The sequence below is a fragment of the Macrosteles quadrilineatus genome, unplaced genomic scaffold (assembly GCF_028750875.1).
Source record: "Macrosteles quadrilineatus isolate MER2022 unplaced genomic scaffold, UCM_ALF_1.0 Scaffold_3__2_contigs__length_128488019, whole genome shotgun sequence".
NCBI classification, from domain to species: Eukaryota; Metazoa; Arthropoda; class Insecta; order Hemiptera; family Cicadellidae; genus Macrosteles; species Macrosteles quadrilineatus.
Genome location: NW_026542596.1, coordinates 408,619 through 433,638, shown reverse-complemented (window position 1 = coordinate 433,638; position 25,020 = coordinate 408,619). Strand labels below are relative to the sequence as shown.

At 37.0% G+C, this 25,020-nt stretch overlaps 1 protein-coding gene across 1 annotated transcript in view; it reads left to right on the top strand.

Moving 5' to 3' along the window:
• The window catches only part of LOC128991088 (EF-hand domain-containing protein D2 homolog), a 64,111-nt gene that overhangs the window by 608 nt on the left and 38,483 nt on the right, over positions 1-25,020 (top strand). The gene's annotated exons all lie outside the window — the stretch shown is intronic.

Here is a 25,020-nt window from a genome sequence, read left to right as displayed (position 1 = left end):
TGATTGAAAAAAATATATAAGTATATAAACAAATGTCAACAATACATAAATTTTTTTAACAGTTAAAAAAAGTCACAATAACAAAATAAGACTCAACAATATATAGTACAAAAAATTGTTAAAATTGCTATGGGCGGTAACAGGAGATTCAACAATAGAAGCATACATTTAACATTAGACAACAAAAAACAAACAGCACATCTGACATTAACAATAAAAAACTAATTAATTGAACTTGTTTTCAATAGTTATTTGTGCAACTAGTGAGCAAAGCACTCTTTTTGCACTCGAGTTGCACATTATATTTTTCCTACAGTTACAATAAAACAAACAAATTAGTAAAGAAACGTGACATTTTTACACAGAAGTGAACTTTTAATATGACATTAATGATCAACGCGATCAACAACAGTACAACAGCTGACCAGCTGATTTACAGCCAGTGCTGCCAACGTATTTGGCTATTTCGTGCCTTCACGTTGCAAATCTGGAGTGAGACAAAGTAATTAGAGTGAGACAATGTTAACATTGTCTCACTGATGAGCGAATTGGCCACTTTGCTCTCTCAAATCAGTGACAGAACATGTACATTGTTAGGTAACTGTAGGAAAAGGAATCTTTAATGCTGTAAAAAGGTTTTGCTGTTGAAAGAGAATTCAATTTACATTTAAAACTTTTTAAGGGTAGACAAGTTAACTTATAAGGAAGGTGATTCAACATTTTTAAACCTATAACTACATGGCTCTTTTGAGTTTTACTTAACCTAACTCTAGGAACATGGACCTTAAGTTGTGCTCTGGTGTTATACTTGTGAACATCTCTGTTGAAAGTACATTCTATTTTTTTACTATAGACACATAACATGAAAATATATAGATTTATCATAGTCATTATTTTAAGTTCAGCAAAAAGAGGTTTACAATGAGCGTTCAATTCTGAGCCTGTCATTATTCTAATAGCCTTTTTCTGCAAAATCAGTACTTCATCAATTCTTGAGCTATTACCCCATATAATTAAACCAAAACTGATGACACTGTGAAACAAAGCATAATAGACATTGGTAACATAGGTTGAAGGAACATGAAATCTAACAAAAATATAACTCTGTACAGTTTTGAACATAACGTGGTTTATTTGGTTACTCCAGGTTAGGTTGTGATCTATTTTCAAGAAAAGTTTAATACATTTCTCTTCGGACTCATCTGGGGGATATTTATTCAAAATGAAAGTAACATTTTGAGTTTTGGTTTCATTAACTGTGAATTTATTCAATTTAAACCAAGTGATGGCACTTTGCAATGTCTCATCTGACATCATGTCAACAGATATCAAATCCAAAGCCTTAGTAATAAAGGTAGTGTCATCTGCAAACATTATTGTATCAGAATTTACAATATTATGTGGAAGGTCATTAACCATGATTAAAAACAGAATCGGTCCAAGGACCGAGCCTTGCGGAACCCCAGCTTGCAAAACCAATTCAAGTGACATTTTACCTCTAATTTGGTTAACCTGTCTACGTTCCTCTAAGTAAGATTCAAAGAAACGCACCCCTGAAACACAGGGAATATCTCTAGTCCTGCCTGAAACCAAAATGATTAAGTTTTCCCAAAAGAATGCCATGATCTACACGGTCAAAGGTCTTACTCAAATCACAGACTGTAACTCGAGCTAAACCACCAACCTCAAATACATAAATAACATTTCGAATAAGCACACCAACAGCATCGGTTGATGACCTTCCTGTTCGATAACCAAACTGTGAATTGCATAAAAGATCATGACCGTCCAAAAACTTACATAATTGGGATTTTACGATTGATTCAAAAACCTTACCTTTAGTAGGAACTAACTATATCGGCCTGAAATTCTGAGGCAACAGCCGACTACCACTTTTGTGTAGAGGAATAACTATGGATAATTTTAGGACAGTAGGAAAAACACCTTCAGACAAACACATATTGATACAAAAGGTTAACGGTAATACTATTGATCCTAGGTATTTAATCAAAAAATTAGAGAGGCCATAGATATCTTTACTTTTGGAATTTTTCATACGCTGCACAACACTTGTGAAACGATTCAGATTCCGCCAAAAGGTCTAATGCACAATGAGATGAGAGGTTAGTGGATATTGAGAGGTTGGTAAAACTAAAGTAATAGGATTTTTAAGAAATGTTATGTCTTATTTGACTTATCAGCTAATTGGAAACTATACAAAAATGTAATGTTAATTTTTTATAGCCTATATACAATGCTTATATTAACAAAATTATGGTAGGTCTAAAGTACATTGCCATTGGGTATAAAACAACATACATAACATACACATAACACACACACATTGTATAAAACACATTGTAAATTGTATAAAAGGGCCGTAAATAAATGGTCCTGTCAATTCTGTGATACTACTAATATTGGTTAGTAACAAAGCTATAGCCATTTATTCAACTCTTATGCACCCAGATCACTCAAGTTTGCCTTAAAATACGTGTCGATAAATCTAATACAAGATTTTATCAGTCCTTGTAAAATCTGTGGAAACCCCAACTCAATCGTAATTCGTTTGAACACAATCATGTACTCATTTTCAATTCTACAGCGTCAAAATTGGAAATTAAATTAATTAGAAACTCATTGCAGCCAAAGCGTTGCGTGTGCGAGGTGAGGTGTATGCCTAAATGCGTGTAAATTTGTCGAGGGTGGCCACAATACGTCTGAGCGGCGAGCGGCGTGTTTTATTCTAGTTTTTTTCTAAAAACTAAGATTTTCTTTAAAGGAGAATAATTGTTAGATAGCAACAATAATACTGTAGTTGCGGGTAAGCACAGTTTGCCATTTTCGGAACGCGGAGATAACGGGAGCACACGGGAACAAAAGTTATGTGAAGAAATTAGCCTTCAGCCGCGGAACAAAAGTGACACACGCGATAAGTGATACTTTTTGTCCGTAGTCCTTTTTTAATTTCATTGCCGTATACTGAGCATTCTAAAATACTTTTTCACAAACTCGCACCTAAAAACTGGTAGGTAATGTATGTCAATACCCATTTTTCTATAATCCCCATGAAATTGGGTTCACTTTTCTTCTCTGACAACCCATACGTTTTTGTTCTATTGGTACCGTAAGTTCAAATGACGCAACAGTTTATTTCCAGCCCCAGTGTCTTAACTCGTTAAACTCTGCTTAATACTATTTAAGTACGGAATAAGTAGTCATGTTAGTGTAGATCCATCAGGCAAATGAAAGTTCGCTTAGTCTGCAGGTTTGCTGCAGCGGGGGTATTTTTATACTGCACAGTTCACTACAGAAACTGCAATGGAAACCGATCACTACTGGTTTTACCTCTACAACGTAACCACCACCACACGATTCATACAAGGCCAACCACCCCCACCCATGGTCTACCGGAGCCACGGACAAGGAAGGACACCCACAGTTCTGACTCAGTTTGAAGTCACAAATACATCTTTGTTATGTATTCAGCCTTTGACTCGACCACTGGCTACTGTACTTCTGACTCGTCCTAGATTACTTTTGATTTACGTAACTTTCTCTTTATGAGTCGTTGAATGAGTCATACCTACTGAGTGATGCCGATGAGTCATAGTTTGGGGTATAAAATGAGTATTTGTTTACAACAGTTATCGGCTCGATAAGGAACGTTCTGTGATGAGTTATACAGTATGACAGGGAGAGATATTGCGATTGTGTATGGAATCTATGTTATGAAACAAGAGGTTTGGTTAATCGTTACATGACATAAAATCAAAAATCAAATCAAATCAAACATCATTTATTCCAAGAAAAACAAAAATAACAAAACAGTATTCTTAATAATAATGGAACTTCCCCACATAGGCGAAGCCTGTGCGTGGGGAACGAGTTATTATCAGACCATCCATGTTATACAATCTAAACATCGTTTTAATAATAATTATTACTCTACATACTAATTACACATTACAAGAAAGGGGAACAAACAATTATACCAGAAAGCCACAGCAGATAACGAAAGTATTATGGAAATATCTGAAAAGTGTAAAGATAGAGGAAAATCGATAAAAAATAAAATAAAAGAAAGTAATAATAATAAATAAAATATAAAAAAATAGTAAAAAAACCTTTTGGAAAAGTTATTAACATGATCGTGATGACGTCAATACAACCGCATTCACCGGCAGACGTAGGTAAGTCACTCTCCTTCAGTGTCATTGACGTGTTTTCAAGAGGGATCACCTTATACATAGAAATATTATTTTCTAGACAACGAATAATAATTCATTTTATGTTCAATAATTGTGTGGGTAGTTTAATGGTCATGGTGGTCATCTTCTAAACCTGATTCCTCGTTCGATTCCAAACGGATAAATTCTGGAGCCAGAATCCATTTTGTGCAATCACCACCACCTTATGGTGTAGAATACCTAAAAAAGGTTGAAGTACGTATATCAATCAACTTCCCAAAATTGTTTGACCACTAAAGCTGAAGGTCAAGAGCGATGGTTGAACTCATTTTCGGCCCTAGGTACGAAATATACTATTTCATCCACTTCCCTATTGATAAGTAAAGACATACCTTTCAGGTGAAAATCCAATAAGAGAATTTTCGTTATCAAATTTCCCCGCCGTGATGTTTTATAGGGCAGTTCAGCGCCCGATTAGTGCCGCCTCTGGGGCAGTTTTTGCATGTTTTGCCGCCCCGTTGACTCCGGCACTTAATTCTTGTAATTGCAGCACTCTACTTCCGTGAGTTTCTTCATGGAGTGATTCTGCAATGTCATCTGTCAGTTGGAGATTAGACGAGGATTTGTGACTGATGTTGTAGTGTTAGGGATTTCCCACATAGGTTTTCAGAGATTTAAACACACCGAATCAATTGCGTCCGTATGACGATTAACTGTTAAGCTACCCATACACGGTCGAACATGTTGGCCGAGCCGCTCGATCCCAACACGCTCGACCGACATGTTCGACCGTTACGGGCACCATCCTACTCGACGCTCGACTCGACAGGACAGTCCAACACGAACCGAGCGTCCAACGTTTTGGGTCGTGTATGGTTTTGGGTGATGTCGAGCGGCTTGACGACCATGGCCTCAGTCTGTCCAGCCTGGAGCAATATTCTTCAAGTTTTCATGGCTTTTACCACTGACTAGAAACTGTATTGTAGCAACGAGACGCTCTTTAGGAAAAATTGATTGTCTCATCCCTGTATCTTCCTTTGTATACGTTGTGAAATACGCCAAAGAAGCTCTTCAAAAGTGTCTTGATCCATTCGCAAATAGCTGTTCAAGTATTCTGAATAACTGGATGCAAGTTCAGACAGTAACAGCATGTGACTAAACTTATTTATCTCCAAAAGACACTTCTTGAAAATCGTCCGATTTGAATAACTAATGAACAACTCCGATTTGATAGCGTGAAAGCTGGTTTTGTCACTGAAGGTTCTTAGACCAAAATATATAGGATTATATAACCTAGACTACGAGCGTCGCTGTTTTCTTTGCAATACATAATAAACCACCACAAACTGCCAAAGCCGAGTCAAAATCCATCGTGCTAAGCTGACGACTTCCACTACTCTACACAAGCAGGCTCGATCTGCGGTTCGGCCGTTATGGACGCCTCCCAACCTCCAACCCAACGTCGAACCCAACCGCTCGGCCAAAATGTTCGACCGTGTATGGGTAGCGTTTTTAGGCAGCGATTCCCTGGCAAAATGTACTGTAAGATCAAGAATTTTTTTCATGGTGGAATCGCTGTTTGGCACTGGCACTAACGTGATAGCATGCTTTGAGTGTATATGGTTAGATTGGTCGTCACTGCAAGGTACGGTGCCAGCCTTGAGGTTAAAGTTTAGATTATATTTTTTTTTACCTGAAGTCTAAACAATCCCTGGTTTAACCACAGACAAAGGCTTTAGTTCAACAGAGCATTTGAGGTTTTTTCAGAGTAGTCTGTAGTCTACTTGGCAAAAAGCCCACGCTGCCTGTATCCGTAAAAACATTTTTATCTTCTCTCTTTTGAACAAAAAATGTATTTTCAGCTAATTTCATGTCATAGTTTTTCAACTAAACATTTGAAGACTATGGCCGTTTTAACATTGACAGCGGACTAGCTTTATTGCAATATAGAACCAACTAGCAGAGCACCCGTCCTTCGTACGGGGTTGGCATATAAGTATAAAATGCTTATTGCAGTTATAATCAAGTTTTGCGTTTGCAATGGGGGAGGACACAGCTTGATAAAATTTGGTTCATAAGTTTACGGCATGAAATAGTATAACACATCGACCATTGCACCTAAACAATAGAAGAAAATAAAATATCAAACATTTGCAAAACATCACAAATTATTCGTTAAATTAAAAACTCAAACCTAACTGTAAACAATCCTACTTTGACAGTTCTCATTTTGTATCAGCTTTTTGTTGCTGCTTAGTTCAAATTAGCTGTTGTCATATGCAAAAACAAAATAATAATAGTGCTGCACCCCTGCTGGGAAACCTTATGACTTTTTAATGCTATTGCATATTATAGAACCAACTTGTAAAGTTAAAACAGCTGACTAAATTCTTTAATTCCCTTTTAATATGAATACTCATAAGGTTAACATGGGGAACAACAGAGCCAATGGGGCGGAGCCCGAAAGGATGTTTGAGATAAGAATATGCCTAAATGTTAATCGGGAATGTGAGCTATCACCATGCCAAATCTCAGCCCAATCCGTCCAGTAGTTTATGCGTGATTGAGCAACACACAAACTCACAAACTTTCAGATTTATAATACTAGTAAGATAGAATGAGCTACAAACGCGGAACACATAGATAATTTTGACGATAGCATTTGGATACTTACCTCGACAGCAATAGTTAATTTAAAACGCTATAATAACGATTTCCGTATCGTCATTTTCTAGCTTGTTGAGAAGAGTTTTCATTGAGCGGGTGAACATGAGCACAACAATCAGTGCATAGCGAATCTACGAGGCTTAGCATAATCTAATTCCAGAGTCAATCGTTTCCAGCAGTTTTTGAATGTCTGAATCACCTATATTCTTTATGTGTACCTGAAGTAGTCATCCTATGTATATGAACGAGCTTCAGCCAAAGAGATCCTTTAATTGAGTACAGTGCATTATTATTTCAGTTATATTTTATCTTCTAATGCTATTGCTGTTGATGAGGACATAAAGTATGCTGTAGTTTACTCTGCGGTCTGTGGTTGTACTTTCAATTTCACATGAATAAAAGCTTTCGGTATAAAAAGCTAAACAATATTTGAACATGTTTTGTTGGTTCTTAATCAAATTAAGTTCTCTGTTACGAATTCTCAAAAATTGGCAACTACTTAACATGGGAATGAATTGTCTACTTCCCCAGATTTCCGAAGGACTCATTTAATTGTAATTTATCGCTGAATGCAAAATTAATACAGAGTTTATAACATTGTTAAACAGTTGCAGTTGCATTATGCAAGCTTAGATAGATTAGCGGAATAAATCAAAATGCATATTTTATTGATATAGCCTTACCAAACTGGCTTTTTAATGTTGAAAGTCATAAAATACTGCTCTGCGATCATTTTAATTGTCTTTTAACAACTGTGGTGATTTGTTAATGATGTCGGCCAAACAGCCGAACAGCTTCAGTCGAACTGATGGAATTTTATTTGTGATTTTCCCGAAGAAAAAAATTAACACTTTACTTCTCATAATTTGTTGTTCTTGATCATTAAGTCACAGCTGTTTCATTGTTCTGGCCATTGACACGTAAGTAATAATTGCATTGAGTTATTTTCCTAGTGTAGGCCTATACTTCCTAGAGGAAAGCCAGTTTATTTACTCTGGTCAGACCTGAGTCGCTGTCGGACTAGCCTTTCACATTTAGGTCTCAAGTAGCACACCTGTCTAAAAGAGTGCACCTAATTTAATTGATACCACGCGAAAGTGAGGGGGTGTCTTGTTCAGTAAATTGGATCTAGGAAGACCGGGTATAGGGCAAGAATGGGTGTAAGCAATTTAATGGAGAGAAACTAACTTTGAAAATGAAAATTTGAGACTTGCTGGACTTTTAGTAGATGCAAAGTCCTTTTTATCTGCAGCTCCCTCAACTATACCTAGGAATTTTATAATTGCCATCCGGTTTGTGGAAAAAAGATGTTGCGCCAGATGATTCTATCGGTCGATAAGGTGTCGCTAAGTTTGCGTACAGCGAAATTTGCGTACAGTTGGAATTTAGCGAAGACTGCGTACAACCCGCCAGGTTGATGTTTGACGAGGGTGAGACAAGGCCTGACCTTTGAGGAAGTGTAATATTACATGCGAAGTTTGCGTACACCACCAAGAACCTCGGCTAGGTGTTGACTATAAACATTTAACTTAAGTAACAAATAAGTTCTTACCGATTACATAAAACTGATAAAAAAGTATCGAGCTTTGAAAATACTATGTAGATAAATAAGTATGTGTAGATATAACAGCCTCTCATACATTGTAAAAGGGAGATGGATATTTACATTTACATACAGATTTACTGATATTACTGAGCAATGTATGAGAGGCTGTTATATCTACACATACTTATTTATCTACATAGTAATTTCAAAGCTCGATACTTTTTATCAGTTTTATGTAATCGGTAAGAACTTATTTGTTACTTAAGTCAAATGTTTATAGTCAACACCTAGCCGAGGTACTTGGTGGTGTACGCAAACTTCGCATGTAATATTACGGATGTAGTGTTTTAGTAAATAGTGTTGTGTTTGGTTGGGTTAGGTTAGGTTAAGTTAGGTTAGGTTAGGTTGGGTTAGGTTGGGTTAGGTTAGGTTAGGTTAGGTTAGGTAAACAGACTATATCTTAGTAATGTAAATATCTTTGAATAATATATATTTTATTAATGTATCTTTTAAAAGTGTATCTTTTAATATTGTAAATAATTTCATGTAATTCAACTGTGTTATTTGTTCTTTATATTTTGAAGACCCGTTGTGAAAGTTCTAAAAAGAGACCGGGCTCTTTTCGCACCATCCTGGTTGGGACCTTGGAGGTCCGGGCGCTTTTCAAGCGTCTGCCTGAGTTTTTGGGCTCTTTTCATGTGCGCCCTAATATTACACTTCCTCAAAGGTCAGGCCTTGTCTCACCCTCGTCAAACATCAACCTGGCGGGTTGTACGCAGTCTTCGCTAAATTCCAACTGTACGCAAATTTCGCTGTACGCAAACTTCGCGTATTCGTCGATAAACGTCCGTTATAACTAAAGTTCTGGTAGGCCTACTAACTTATCCGGTGACGTATAATTCCATTTCCGACCAAGGATTAGCATTTGTTCTTATCTTATTTACAATTGTAAACCGTGAACGAACCGCTTAGGGAGCTGGATAACGTTACGATTAATTTAATCATGCGTCATTTCGGTTCAAAGTAGTGCCACACGAAAAAAAACCTTGAGTTGTTGAGTTTTTTGCTGCGCACGAGCTGGATATTATTCCAAATTAAGGAACTGTAAGATCAAAACAAAGTAGCGATCTCCGAGGTTGTTCTAGACAACATTTTCAGCCAGACAGACATAATAATGGATTAAAGAAAGGTACAGACTGAGGTCAGGCAAATTGGTCTGTCTAGTCAAATGTGAATCAAGCATATATATATATAAAAATATTTTCTTCGAAGCAACCAGACCACCAATTTTATATGGGGCAAAGATTAACAAACCATGTCCAGTACGTACACAATTCTTCAAATTACTTCTAAATGGACACTACGTGCTCAATCGCTCAATGGTTAGCTAGAGTAGGCAGTTTCGAATTTTTGCCCACTACATTACTAAACCTTTAACAATGTAGGTTGACAATCGACACGTTCCCCACAACCATTACCGATTTCACGCTTCAAAACCCAATCATCACTACATCTGAGATCAAAAAGAATTGTCTAAACTCTTACACAATCCACTTCCTAGGCCCGGATTGACATCCTCCAACAAGTGAAACCGTCGTCAAAACAAAGTGCTTGTTGTGATGCCACCGGAATGTCTCCCGCATCGCTCTCTCCGCTGTCCGCTGGTCGGTGGCGAACAGGCGAAAGTAGAGATAATGCTTGGAAATGGCGCGAAAGGAGTATGGGGGACCTCGCGGGTTGTGAGAGATGGCGTTTGCGGGACATGGAACTCGTGTAATTAAGTTTTATTGTCTTCTAAATTTGTAAACCGCCGTAATGATACCAAAAATTAGTTTTCAGCTTAATTTCAACAAATGATTGTACTGTACAATTGATAATTAAAATGCACCCGACACAGCAAACCTGTAGACCAAGCAAATTTCAAATTTCCTAATTGGATTGTAACTTCGAATAACATTAATTTAACGAGTAGGTACCACAATGTTTGCTGCTAATAGGAGGATAATAAAGTGTTTTCCAGAAAAGTATTTATAGCTTAGAATAAAATGAATCAATTTGCCAAAGTTTGATCACAATATATCCATAAACAAGCAACTACACCAGTTAACTTATTTTTTCTCCGTATGAATAACAAAGGAATTTTATATTTACAATTTTTTTTAAATTTTTCTCGTAACCAATAACCGTGCAAAAACACATCAATAAACTAAATTAATTATTTGTTGTTTAAGCTTTTCTAAATGCTATAGAGATAAATTGGGAGATTTTATGTTTTGAGGGTCAAAATGGGAAAAACCAAATTTTACTTCGTAAAACTCCTTATCATACTGCGATCATGCTGGTTCGTGAACTCGTTCAAATAAATGTAGGGTTACACGTTTGTAAACAATTTCATCGAGCTGTAGTGATTTTTGCTCGAGTGCTGAAAATGAAAGGGGTTTGGCCGCTTTTCCATAAAAACCTTTGTGGAAGTTCCATGTCACTCATATAGTAGTGGCACTAACTAGACTAAACTAACTAGAAGAAGACACTGGTTTGAACAACGCCTCAATGACACATTGGATTATCCCAAATGTGGTAAACTTTAGTGATTTGTTTGTGAAAGTAAAAATTGTCCATCCAAGAACCAGTATACTTGTAATGATAGTTCAAGAATATATAGGCAGTGTTTGCAGTATTGGAGCACAATGTAGGTCAAAACACTGCATAATCGCTTACTTGCATAACTGAGCTATGATGTTGCATCCGTTATCGAAAACTCGATTCTGCGATTAATATTGTGGAATCAATCTAAAGATGAAATCCAAAATTGCAAGCTATATGAATTGCTATCTTACGCTTGATTTATCAATATACTACAAGCTATGCCAAGGTAAACCTGTCTCTTAACCCAATCTACTTAACGGCAACTGATTGGAAGGCGCCATACAATTGTATCTCGGAGTTACTTGGCTAAATAAACTGACTGAAAAAATTACTTTGTTTCAAACATTTCAATGTGGATATTTATGTTCTCTAACCTTAAGTCGTTGTGTAAAATAGACTTTCATCGTGCAAAACTTTAGTAACATAAATTGTAATAGTGTGTTTAAATTGTATGGTCGCAAATCAATTGTAAATTAATTGCAGTTGTCCATTACTACGAGTATCTTTCGAACGGAGGTTCGTATTACCGACTTGTTAATCCCGCGTTTATATAGATACACCCATAAACTTTTAATAATGCAAGTAGACTTGTTTGTAAAATGAAACATGTTTCAACGAATTTCCCATGTAGGACAAACCTCATGTGTAGGACGAAATCCCACGGAATGCAGTTTGCCCCCGCCCCCCAGACTATTACGACATTTGCCCTGTCACGGCAAATGAGAAACTATACCTATACGGTCATTGAGAAATTTTAAAATAATATTGACAAAACCTGGGGGAGGGGGCAAACATGGCGGGGCGCGCTATGCGTTAAACCGCTGATACATATTTCGAAAACTAACTGTATAAGATAGAACATCGGTTAAAACGTCGTTGTAATTCTAAAAATGTGGACTACAATAATGATTATGAGGTCCGAGGTTGTATCTCTATAAATAAACAAGTTATTGTATAGGATATGTAAAATTAGACTATTCGTGTAGTTTTTTATTTTATTTTATTTTTTTTTTTACCGAAAGTAGACTTAATTTGTGAGTGTCGCATGCTGATAGTTGTAATATAGACTATGGTGATAAAAAATACGCATGTCGCCTATCTTTCAGGTGGTCTAGAACTTGTTGGGAGAGGGGCAAAGATGGTGGAACGCGCTATGCATTGAAACGACTATATCTCGATAACGGTACGAGATGGGACATCGGTTAGAACGTTGTTTTAATCAAAAAATATGGCCAATAGAAAATATTGTTGGGTACAAAGTTGTATAACAAAATCTACATTATACAGTTAACCCAATATAGCACCCCTAATCAAATTAACAGCCATTTTAATTATTTAAGATGAGCAATCAAGATAAAGTCTGGACACCCCCAGTTAAATTTAAAAATTTGACATTTATTATTGACCACAATGCAAATTCTCTTTTTTTATAAAGGTACCCTATGCTGAGTTTATAGTTTTCCTGCTATAACCTGTTAAAAAGTCAATGAGGGATATTTCAAAATGGCTGCCATTTTGATTAAGGGTGCGATATTGACCTCTGGTCTGCGCCATTTAATTTCTCTTGATGAACCCTTTAAAATGAGGGGACACATGATAGGTATTTACATTTGAAAATTTGGGGCTGCCCCCAAAATACTCCACTTTGGGGGCTGGGGAAAAGTCGTAACTTTGATGAAAAAGTGCAATTTCTTATGTTGTAAATATGTGCCGAGTTTGGTTTTCCTACTGCAATGCGTTAAAAAGTTAACTGGGGGGTTCCAGACCTTTGCCTAACCCTGTATGTAAAAAGGCCCCCCTCATCTTAGCCACCCCAGGCCCCCCAGTACGCCACTAATCCTACATGCTCCAAAGTTTCAGTAGCCTATATTATTCTCATGTATTTAGTAGAATCACAGAAGCGTTTTTCTGTGGTATGTACTGTTGTATCCATAGTCGATGAAAGCAAAGGGCGTATATTCCACACGCGGCGAGCGATAGAGCCTGCGCCAAACGGAAATGCTGGCACAAAACTTAACTTCCGTTTTACATTGGCGCGTGACATTCATAATGTTAACACTAAAGTACTGAACCAACTTGCTATACATTGTTTGCAAAGTCAGAGTTGAAGCATTTTCATTATATATCAAGAGCCTTTTAAAATTTTTCCATGTATGGCATCATATAAAAAATTTAGCTAGAGTTAGCTAATAGCTGATTTTTATTGCATTAAATGTGTACAATTTCATCTTTAGAATCGAATGATCGAATCCATAATTTACTGTAGCTAGAGCGCACCTGGTATTGTGTGGCTGGATCACGACACTGTTGTACTGGAGCCCTCTGCCCTGGTATTGTGTGGCTGGATCACGACACTGTTGTACTGGAGCCCTCTGCCCTGGTATTGTGTGGCTGGATCACGACACTGTTGTACTGGAGCCCTCTGCCCTGGTATTGTGTGGCTGGATCACGACACTGTTGTACTGGAGCCCTCTGCCCTGGTATTGTGTGGCTGGATCACGACACTGTTGTACTGGAGCCCTCTGCCCTGGTATTGTGTGGCTGGATCACGACACTGTTGTACTGGAGCCTGGAGCCCTCTGCTCTGGTTCTAATCCAGCCAAACGCCGTAACGTGTTATTAATGTCGTGGCCTGGTTAAAGATGGATCCTTCGTTCAAGGAGAGCTTTTTCAACCCTAAAATATGTACGTTAATTTTACCACTGTAGTGTAGATCCATCTTTAAAAAATAATGAGCAATAAATAAAAATAAAAAAAACAGTTTTATGTATCGCCGTGTGTTATATGAAAAAAGTAGCACGTGTTTAAAAGTGAAGTTATAAACAACACGTACTAAACACACCCACAAATGTTTCGCTGTAGGAGGTGTGTCTCCAGCGCAGAGGTGGGCCTCGGGTACGATACGAGCGGCGAGCGGCGAGCGGCAACCTGAGCGGCACGTGAGTGGCGGTGGTGGCTACGATACAAGATGCACATTTATAACGCTCATCGAACGCTTCAGCGACTGAAGCGATTGAACTGCTAACGGAGTTAAATTTTAAATATGGCAGCCAATCTATATATTAATTTGAAACTGTTTTTCTTTGTCACAGCTTTTTTGAGAGAACGGCTGGGCGTAGAAACTCGGTAGAGGTGTCTAAAGAAAGGTCTTGGTCTGTAGATGAGCCATCAAAAGAGAAACATGGTGAATTCCTTTGGGGCTCTGTCCCCGTGGCCTTTAAATTCCCATCCCATGTTATTCTTATGGAGGAAAACGGGGTTTTTGTCACAGCTAATTTGAGAGAACGGTTGGGCGTAGAAACTTGGTAGGGGTCTCTAAAGAAAGGTCTTGGTCTGTAGATGAGCCATCAAAAGAGGAAAGAGGTAAATTCCCTTGGGGCTCTGCCCCAGAAGCCTTTAAAGTTGCCTCTTCAGATTTGTTTGTTGCCGACTGGGACGGGTGGCGTCGTCCTGTAATCCAGCTACTAGGAGGTCACGAATTGTGGATATTTATAGGGATGCACTGTGGATGCGATGCTCACTGGTGTGGATTAACGTCCGCACTAGTGAGTACTACGACTATCCGCAGTACTATCCTGATAATTAGACCAATTCGTAAATTACAAGGAAAAATGTGGTTCGGATTCCACTATAAACTGTAGGTCCCTTAGTTGCCATTAGCTGTATGGGCTATTAATTAACAGCTGTGTCTAAGGAACATGTCGGCCTTAGTCACTAACAAGACTACAAGATCGCGCCACTCATCCTACACTCATCCTTCACGGGGGCGGGGGTATTTTGTCATTTATTGTGGGCAGATAGAAGGGAAGATACTGACAGTAGGCATGTTTGATCATTTCGTGGTTCTCTGGGCATTGAATTAATAGAACACACTAATATTTTTGCTATGCAATTATGTACATGGGAAGCGAACCTAACCTAACCAATTAAATTTACAGTTTTCTTTAACAAAGTTATGTATCTAAACTTAACATATTGTTTGTCTATGATGAAATTTATATCCATTGCGGTTGCCGGTTGTAATATAAAATGCGTGACTAATTAGCAATACCTCACTCTCATTTGCATTGTCAATTATGTAAAACTTTTTGAGGTTAAGTTGAAAGTGCTGAAACAGACAATTCGTGCTTGGTTTCAAACCGCAAAAGTCCCACAAGGCTTTGGAAATCACAAGGGAGAGAAAACCGTCCGTCATAGATTTTTTATCATTATGGATAGACTGACAGAAGGCAACTTAATGCAGGTATTTTTCTGTCAGGTATATGAAGAGTGCGTTAAGATCTTTACAATTTATTTACAGTTATATCATCAACTTTTTTAAACTGTTTGACCAAATGATACATTAACCTATTGCTCATCCTGACATTATAACCTAGAAGGCGAACACTGTAAATTGCCATTTGGACCATAAACAAAGAAAATGGCATGAAGTCGACATCAGCTCAGATCAGATTTCACAATAGGACGAGAAGTTTGCTTTTATAGTTCGGCCGCTTAGAAAGCGACCTCCTCCAGCATTGGTTTAGCATTAGCGCGCAGGTCGTTTTCTAAGCGGCCGAACTATAGTATCCAAAGTCAGTGGAACGAACAGTCGCCATGGAGTATAAAATATAACGAGAAGCACAGTTGGAACTGGTATCTAGAGCATTAGGCTTATCTTTGGTTGCATAACAAATTTAAACTGTGTGAGAATGTGTTTATAGCGCTCATAAACATTGTAAACACGTCTCGATAAGCGACGACAGCGCTACGTTGCACCGCAAGCTCTTTATTCGGTGACTCTTTATCCTGCTAAAAACATTGTTACCACAAATTGTCACTGCCCCTAGCAACTATTTATTATTATTTTTGCTGATTCTTCAAATTATTTCTTCACATAACCTAGTCGTAGTGGTGTTGACTATCAGTGCATTATTATTGTGGTGAATAGCATTGCCCGATTTACCACAAGCAAAATCTAAAGCAGAGGATCGAAAAAACATTTTTTCAAATAAAAAACATTTGTTTAAACCATCAGTTTGCCGCGATTGCAGGTGACGATAATGACGTCTCTGTGATTGTGGACCGAGGGAGATGTTCACGATTTCGCCGCAGCTGCGGGTGACGCAGATGATGCCCCCGTGATTGCGGCACGCGGGAGATTTTTGCGATTTCGCCACGGCCGCGGGTGACAATGATGATGTCCTCATTATCGCAGTCCACGGGAGATTATTTAACACGACTTTTTCACGGTCGCGAGTGTCGTTGATGATGTCCCCGTGATTGCGGCCCGCGGGAGGTGTTCACGATTTCACTGCTGTCGTGGGTGACGATGATGATGACCTCAAGGTTACAGCTCACGGGATATGATCACGATTTCGCCGCGGTCGCGAGTGTCAAGGATGATGCACCTTTGTTGCAGCCCGTGGGAAATGATATGATTTTGCCGCGGTCACGGATACCTATGATGGTTTTGACATGATTTAGGAGAGATGCCCACGATTTCATCCACGATCACGGGTGTCGATGATGATGTCCCCTTGATGCATAGGAGATATTAACGATTACTTCCGCGATCGCAAGGAATTTCCACCACAGGGGGAGGGCTGCTAAAGTAATTTGGCCTAGGGCCGCAAGTACCCTAAATCGTGCACTGGTGAATAGTGGTAATAGGGTATAGTGTGGTGAAAAATAGCGTTCCGAAATGGTTTTGAAGCTCTCGATCAATCAAGTTCTTGACTTTGTCTTTGAAATTAAAAAACTATCTTGAGTCGACAAACCCTCATTTTCGGCCCTAGGTACGAAACATACTATTACTCTTGTACATGTTGCTCGAATTCGAGCAATTGCAAAGTATTATATAAGTTATTTCAAAACGAAAAACAGTCATATTTACAATGATTTTAAAAGAGCTACAAAGAATAAAAGTTCGTCCGTACACGCGATTGATTTAGATTATAGGATAGGATAGGATATATAATGAAACGCAGTATACCTATCTTCCCCTTTTTGTTACGAGTAGAATAAACAGCAATATGCGGTAGTATGTGTGATTTTTTATTTGTAAAAAATAAAAATTTCGATCACTCAGTATTTAATGAGGTCTATAATTTTGGAGCAGCTTCACAAGACATGTCAAATGCGGTCATGTGGGTAGCGATCTGTAGATGTACTATATTAACTTTGAATGTCGAATAAACGGTTGAAATTCCTTTTAGCAAATTTCCCATATAGGGAATAAGCTATTACCATTACCGTAGGTCTCATGGTAAGACCTAGACCCGGGACCGATTTACTTTTTCGTTTTGAGGTCCCCAGAGGCCAAAAACAACATCCGTTCGAATTCATATATATACAGGGTGAATTTTAAATGAGTTCCCCCCCTACTTTTTTCTACATTTCTCATGATATCATCTCCGGAACACGTCAGATCATTGTTGAGTAGTAAGTACTTCATTTTGACTGGGTATAAATTTTTGGCCGCCATCTTGGATCTGCCATATTGGATACAAAGTTTTTTTTTCAAATGTAAAGGTAGGGTTGTGACCCTTTATTTCAAACTAGAATTTTACGCTGATTACAATGCCGCAATTAGTTTTTAAAAATCTTGATCCGTTCTAAAGTTATGAGGACTTTTTATAACTTTATTTTTAGCGCATTTTAACATTGTGCATTTACAAACTAAGACCATAATCTCAAAATAGTGCTAGATAAAGATAAGTATACACCACCATTCATTGTCAACATATTTTCACTGGGTTATGACGCATGTAGTTTTTTCAGCCGCCATCTTGGATCCGCCATTTTGAAATGAGATCAATTTATTTAAATATGAAGGTGGTGTTGTGACCCATCATTTTGAGCTACTTTTTTATGCTGAACTCAATGCCGCAATCCGTTTTTCATTTGCATCTTTGGTTTTTGAAATATTGAAATTTTAAATAAGAGTATTTTAATATATCATCAAGACAGCTTGATAACCAAAAACGGATTGCGGTATTGAGTCCAGTATAAAAAAGTAGTTCAAAATGATAGGTCGCAACACCACCTTCATATTTAAATAAATTGATCTCATTTCAAAATGGCGGATCCAAGATGGCGGCTGAAAAAACTACATGCGTCATAACCCAGTGAAAATATGTCGACAATGAATGGTGGTGTATACTTATCTTTATCTAGCACTATTTTGAGATTATGGTGTTAGTTTGTAAATGCACAATGTTAAAATGCGCTAAAAATAAAGTTATAAAAAGTCCTCATAACTTTAGAACGGATCAAGATTTTTAAAAACTAATTGCGGCATTGTAATCAGCGTAAAATTCTAGTTTGAAATAAAGGGTCACAACCCTACCTTTACATTTGAAAGAAAAATTTGGTATCCAATATGGTGGATCCAAGATGGCGGCCAAAAATGTATACCCAGTCAAAATGAAGTTCTTACTACTCAACAATGATCTGACGTGGTCCGGAGATGATATCTTTAGAAATGTAGAAAAAAGTAGGGGGGGAACTCATTTAAAATTCACCCTGTATATATATATGTCCGTTAGCGCGATAATTTGAGCAAAATTGATCCGATTTTGATGAAATTTGGTACAAACGTGTTCGAACGAGTTCACGAACCAGCATAATCGGACCATGGGAATATGGGTTTATTGGGGGTTTTATGGGGTAAAAATGAGTTTTTCCCATATTTGACCCTAAAAACAAAATAATTTGCAATTTCTTTTTAAACCGTTTTGTAGAGCTTAAAAAAGAAATAATTAAGTATAGTGAAGCGCTGTTGTATGCCTAACGGTCACGGAGAGAAAATTCAAAAATCGTGTAATTTAAAATTCTCATGTTATTCTTATGGATAAAATGAAAACTATTGTAGTTTACTTGTTTATGGATATATGTTGATAAAATTTGGCAATTTATTTATTTCATTCTATACTATTGACTTATGGTCAAAAAACAATTTTTACCCACCCCGTAGCAGCAAAGCTAAGCACTCGTCAGATCCAATGTTATTTAAATTGGGAATCCACATGTCTTATTCATGGAAATATTTTAGTAATATTGTAATCAGTCAAGTTGAAATTCGCTTAGTCTGCAGGTTTGCTGCGGCGGGGGTATTTAGTATTGTCGAATAATCCTATTGTCAATAGACGGCCACTGGTATCGAATCAAAAAGGTTCATTTTCCAATTTAATACTTAATACCAAGCTGTTGGAGTCCTTTTCATCCCTGGGGTTGTGAAGGGTCGTCATAAGAACATTCAATCAAGCGGCCACGAAAATATTTAGACCTAACAACACAAATTTGGCCAGATGCGGACCCATCTCTACAATTCAATTTGCTCACTTGACAATGACGCGGGCATTTAACAATTTTATTTTACTCGAATATTAACGTGATGCAGAAGCTAAAATGACATCGGTTCATTTGTGGTTCCACCTACAACATGTATGTACAAGAAATAGGTCATATAAACTTTTAGATTGTTATCAAAATACATCTAGAAAATATCATTTTCACTGATGATTGTGTTTGTATAGAATTGTAATTTGGTCATATCCTCGTACGTGTAGTAATCGAGTGAACTGCTCAGTAGATAGAGATGGAAAGTCACACAATGCTGTCTCACTCAGTCACTCTCGCCTTGACCCTAGCGAAAGGTGTTGGAAAGGTCGTCACACACACGCACGCGCACTGCGACTGCAGTAGACGGGACCGCGTCTCGTTGTACCTCGACAACCTCATAGTAGGTACAACTAGACATATGTAGAAGGTGTTCCACTGTCAAGTTGTATCGCCCAGCTTTTACGGATGCATCTAGTTGTACCTGCGTCTAGTTGTCCCTACGTCTACTTGTGCCTACTATGTCTAGTTGTATCTCCCCTTCGATTTGTCACCTTTTTAAATGGTTGCTGTTACTGAATGAGTACCTAGTTTTAATTATATCCTTATTTAATTTAGAAACTGCGTGATTAGTGCCAATTGAGTAGCATTGAAAAATATTGTTTTAAACTTAGAATTGGTGATTACTAAATATTATATAATAAAAATTATAATGTAATTTCATAGGTACTTTCGTCCCAACCATCTGTTAATATGGTTGTAAACTTGTACATTTGTAGTGCAAGTTTACTTCAACTATCTTACAAGTTTTGTTGTAAATATATCAAATCGTAATACAAATATTAGTAAAATAGTTTTCCTGAAAACTATCGTTGAATGTTTTTGTTTTTAAGTTGTTAAATTAACCTCGAGCTCTGCAAACTGTTTAATGGAATCTGTCCTGCAAAATATAATAAGCAAATTGAATCAAATAGTTAAAATCAACATAGGCGACTAGTTATTTGATCGTCAGTCCCATTGACCAGACCAGCTTTTAAAATTAAATTATTTAATACGAGAATCCACTTGGTCGACAACTGACCCGACCAACAGCTCACTTCGTCGTACTGAAGTGTAACTAATTCATGAAAAAGATCATATATATAACTGGCCGTAGGGTACAATTTGTCGACGGTACAATTAGTCGTAGGTACAACCAGTCGTAGGTACAACTAGACGCAGAAGTAGAGGTACAACTGGATGGTGGCATACCTGAAAAGTTGTATCTGCAGATTCTTAAGAGGTTCAACTAGTCGTAGAGACAACTAGACGTAGGTTCAACTAGACGCCTTTTGCCAAAATGCAGCAGGAATAACGAGACGCCGGTACGCACAAGTTGACGGCGACCCCAGTAGACCGGCTGTGGCTTTACCACGATCGGATACTGACTGGATAAAAAGCTATGTAAAAACCAATTTGTTAATTGTGCCTAATTAAAAATTTTTCATAAGCAAACAAAACTAAAATGAACGTTAATCGTACATTAATGAAAATAATTATTTCCTGAAACAAAGCCTAATATATTAAACCCGAAATCAAATAATCCTAACACTATAATGCTATTTGTAGATAACGGACATTGAATATTGATTCAAATATATTCTTGTACGACATTTTTAGGCATCCATCAGGTGTTTTGTAAGTCGGATATTAGGAGTATGAGCAACGGAATATTCATCTCTCTCTCTCTCTCCCCCCCCCCCTCTCTCTCTCTCTCTCTCGATGATTGTTCGTCACTGTCAAATCAGATTAATTTTACTAATTTTTTTATTGTAGGATGTATGCAGATACATAATCCTAATCCTCGTCCTAATCCTCTTACGAGTGTTTGAAAAGTTTTTTTTGAAATCTCCCCTCAGTTTTACAGGAAGTCAGCCTAACTCAATTATTGTGTTGTTAGAAAGTTGAAAACAAGACTCACTACAAATAGCCATGTCTAGCCGTTAGATCAATTAGTGAGTTTATTTCACTATTTGGCGAGTTGTGAACGAGTTCGTCAATTTCAAGTGACAGGTCGACGGCACAAGTGTCTACTGATCAGTGGGCACATTTTCACATCCCCATTAGCAGGTAATGACGTCATCGTTGATTCCATCGATTTGAGAAGTCGATGTTGTTTAGCAACATAGTCACTCATTATAATCGTTTCTCGTTTCTATGAATCCGATAGTCACACTAGAACAACCTTTTAAACTTATGGAACGGTCTTCAATGCCGCTCACATGTAAATATAATTGTATTATCGGCAATAAGGAGCTTATAACCATGGTTGACTATAAAAAATACAAGATTGGACTTTATTTTACTGATTTTTTATTCAAATATTTAGGACTATTCAAGCTATAAAAATTTATTTACGTTAGTTCTCATTGTTTACCCCTAGAATTTTAATTTATATAGTTATTTTAAGTTTGGACTCTTAAGCTTTATGAACCTAATAAAATTAGGTACATATAAAAACTATTGCCTGTTAACTAATAAGTCAGACATTTGGTAATTTAGACGTAGGCTTAAAATTACAAAGCAGTCATTACCTAATTGAACACCAAGAGGATTTTATATGTAGCATACTTTTTGAAAGTCCTATAGGTCCTATTATTTTTGTAAACACCCTTTATAATGTAAACTCATGCCAACATCAAAATGACTATGGAGGGCCCCAGCCTCTAATAATTTACACAGTTTAAATAGGCTGGACTGTACCCTTAAGGGCTTAAGGCAGTGGTTAAGAAGATTTCTGAAACCCAAAAGTAAGCTTCCAAATCAATTAACATAGATCTAAGTTATTTGATTCTATAATACCCATTTCCAAATACAGCCTACTTGGAATTCCTCAAAGGTCACAGAATTAGTTTTAGGTTTTAAGGTTAAGCCTTGTTCTATAATATCTCTCCTTCAGCTATAACTCTGACTACGGTACAAATTTTAAGTTATCATTTTTTGGTCATTTAAAGTAAGAAAAAAATATGTTGCCTGTTGATGGTCTACCTAAAAACAGTACAATATTTCATTTTCTATTTCCTCTCTTTCTTGGAGAAACTATGTGAACGAACATTATTGAAGGGATAAAAAGTAAATCCTAAACTTTATATACCCGTTGCTATAATGGCCAAATACCGATAGACTTACATAATCGAAGTAACTATATGTAGCAAAACACAATCGACTTCCCGAATCGATCGAATAAATGATGACGTCACGACCTGCTAACATCGATGTGAAAATCTGCCCACCCAGCAGTGGACGAGCTAAGCAAAACAAACGACAGATCGCATACGTCATCAAGAAAAACTAGTTCTTTATTAGTGGCCTCTGGCCATTGGCCATTTTTAAGTTGCCATTGGCCGTTTGCAATAAGTGATCAGTCAGGCTGTAGACGCTTTTGTCGACGGCTACCATTAATCCTCTATCAAACGCTGCAGCTTCTTTGCATTGGTCTGTTGGAAATAAATTAACCTTCAAAAACCGGGGAAATGGTTGCTTTTTGTCGTAGCATTTTTAGTCTTATGAATAATAATCTAAATTCGTAGTCACGAGTTTATCATATTTATTTAATGTAAATGTCTCTATTATTTGTTGTATTGTATTGTTCGTCTTCACAATGTAACTCTCACTTAAGTGAGTAAACATTTTAAATTGTCACAACATTTGCGAAAACACGCCATATAAATTTTGGGACGAGGTATTACTAAACAATTCAATTTTTTCTATTGGATTTACGTAATGAATTCATATAAACGTAGCGTGTCGGTTGAAATACTGTAATTCAATTTCAGATTTATCTTCATTAAGCAGATCGAAATTTTGCTCTATTTAGATTGTTTAATGTGTGTAGACATAAAATTGAAAAATTGCTTGTCAATGCATGCATCACAAAAAAATCGGAAAACCCTTTATGCAATGTTTTATCCTAAATAATAGTAATAATGAAAAGAGTAACTAGCCTATAAGATAAATATTAGCCTACTGTATATTTTGAAAGTATCATAACAAATATAAAAATATCAAATTGCGCAGCGTGTGAATATACATAAGTAGGTTTTTGCTAATCCGTTTACAATAGACGCGATCGGTTTTAGATGCTGATCCAACGAATGAACTTACATCAGCGATTTTGCACTGAGAACTGCCGTGCAGCCAACAAGCAGAATGTGGTAGAGGTAGATCATCTCGGTTTGATTCCCATGAAACCACTCACAGGTAATCTAAAAGTAAAACACCATCAAAATGTAGTTGTCGCAGTCGTGTCGCGGTGATTTCACTTGACAAAGGCAGGGATTTATTTGTTTATGATTTCCCGCAGTTGGAAGGCTTAGCTGATCCAACAATGCCTCGTGAGAGCAGACGAGGCCTAATCTTTTCGTATAATTTATAGTAATCAAACGAAGGCCGCCAGGACGAGATAGATACTGTATACAGTTCTGATGCGCATGATGACATTCACTGTTACGAGGGCGTAGTTTTGTCATTAGGTCACGTTTTGAGTCCAAATATGACAATGTGTTCCTGTAAAAGACTAGAAATTGTGTGGAACTTAAAACAATCTTTGTTTTGAAGCTTATATGACTGAACAAAATCAACTTCATATACAGGGTATTAATTTGAAAACTTTCCATATTTGATGTGTACAAAGGTAAGGCGTATAACACTTCTTCGTTCTCGTTTCCCCCTCATTTGGACACGCCGAATCCATTAAAATTATTTTAAATGTTGAAAAATGCCCCATTTGGGGAGTAGGGTGTTTTTTGAGAAATTTTCAAATGTAAACATGAGTTGTGTGATACATCAATTTAAAGGTCTAATCACCCCCATCATTTTGACACAAAAAAATTATTATCTTAAGCCGTATTTACAGGTTGGTTTAAAACGTTTTAAAAAAGGACTTTGAAGTTAAGTACTGCATTACCCTAACTACTGAACGGAACAGCGCAGAATTTTTTCCAAGCTCCTTCTTGAGTTACTCTTAAAGATAACTTGTAGTAAGGGCATTTTCCGTGTTATTTTCCAATTCAAAAATCTCAAATTTGAAAAGAAAGATGAAAACTCAAAATGCTTAAATAGCAAGGTATATTAAATGTAATGTCATTTGGGAGGTCCTTTTCAAACAAACATTTTACGTATTTAAGTTTTCTTTCTATCTCTCACCGTAAAAAATTGCAGTAGAAAAAAATAATATTTTTTTGTAAAATAATAACTAGTTTTCTAAAAAAAAAACAAAAAAACAGCCAAAAAGTCGTCGCTATACACATTTGCTGGTGCATTAAAGGAAGGAAACAATTCTTAATTATTGATACAAATACAGGGTGATTGATATAAGTGTGCCAGCCGTTTTATTCGAAAACTATAAGGGATATCAAAAAAAGTTAAATGGTAAGTGCCTTGGATTTTTTATTTAATAATTTGTAGTCAGGTCAAAAAAATTATTTTAGCCGCCATTTTTCCAATATGGCCACCAACTTTGATTTTTCTTATGGAACACCCTGTATTTTATGATGTATTCTGGTAGAAATTGTAATTTTAAGACGATTTTATTCTTGTAATTTTTTTCATAAACCTAACCGTTTCAAAGATAATAATGGTTAAAGTTTTGAAATTTCTGCATGAGAAAGA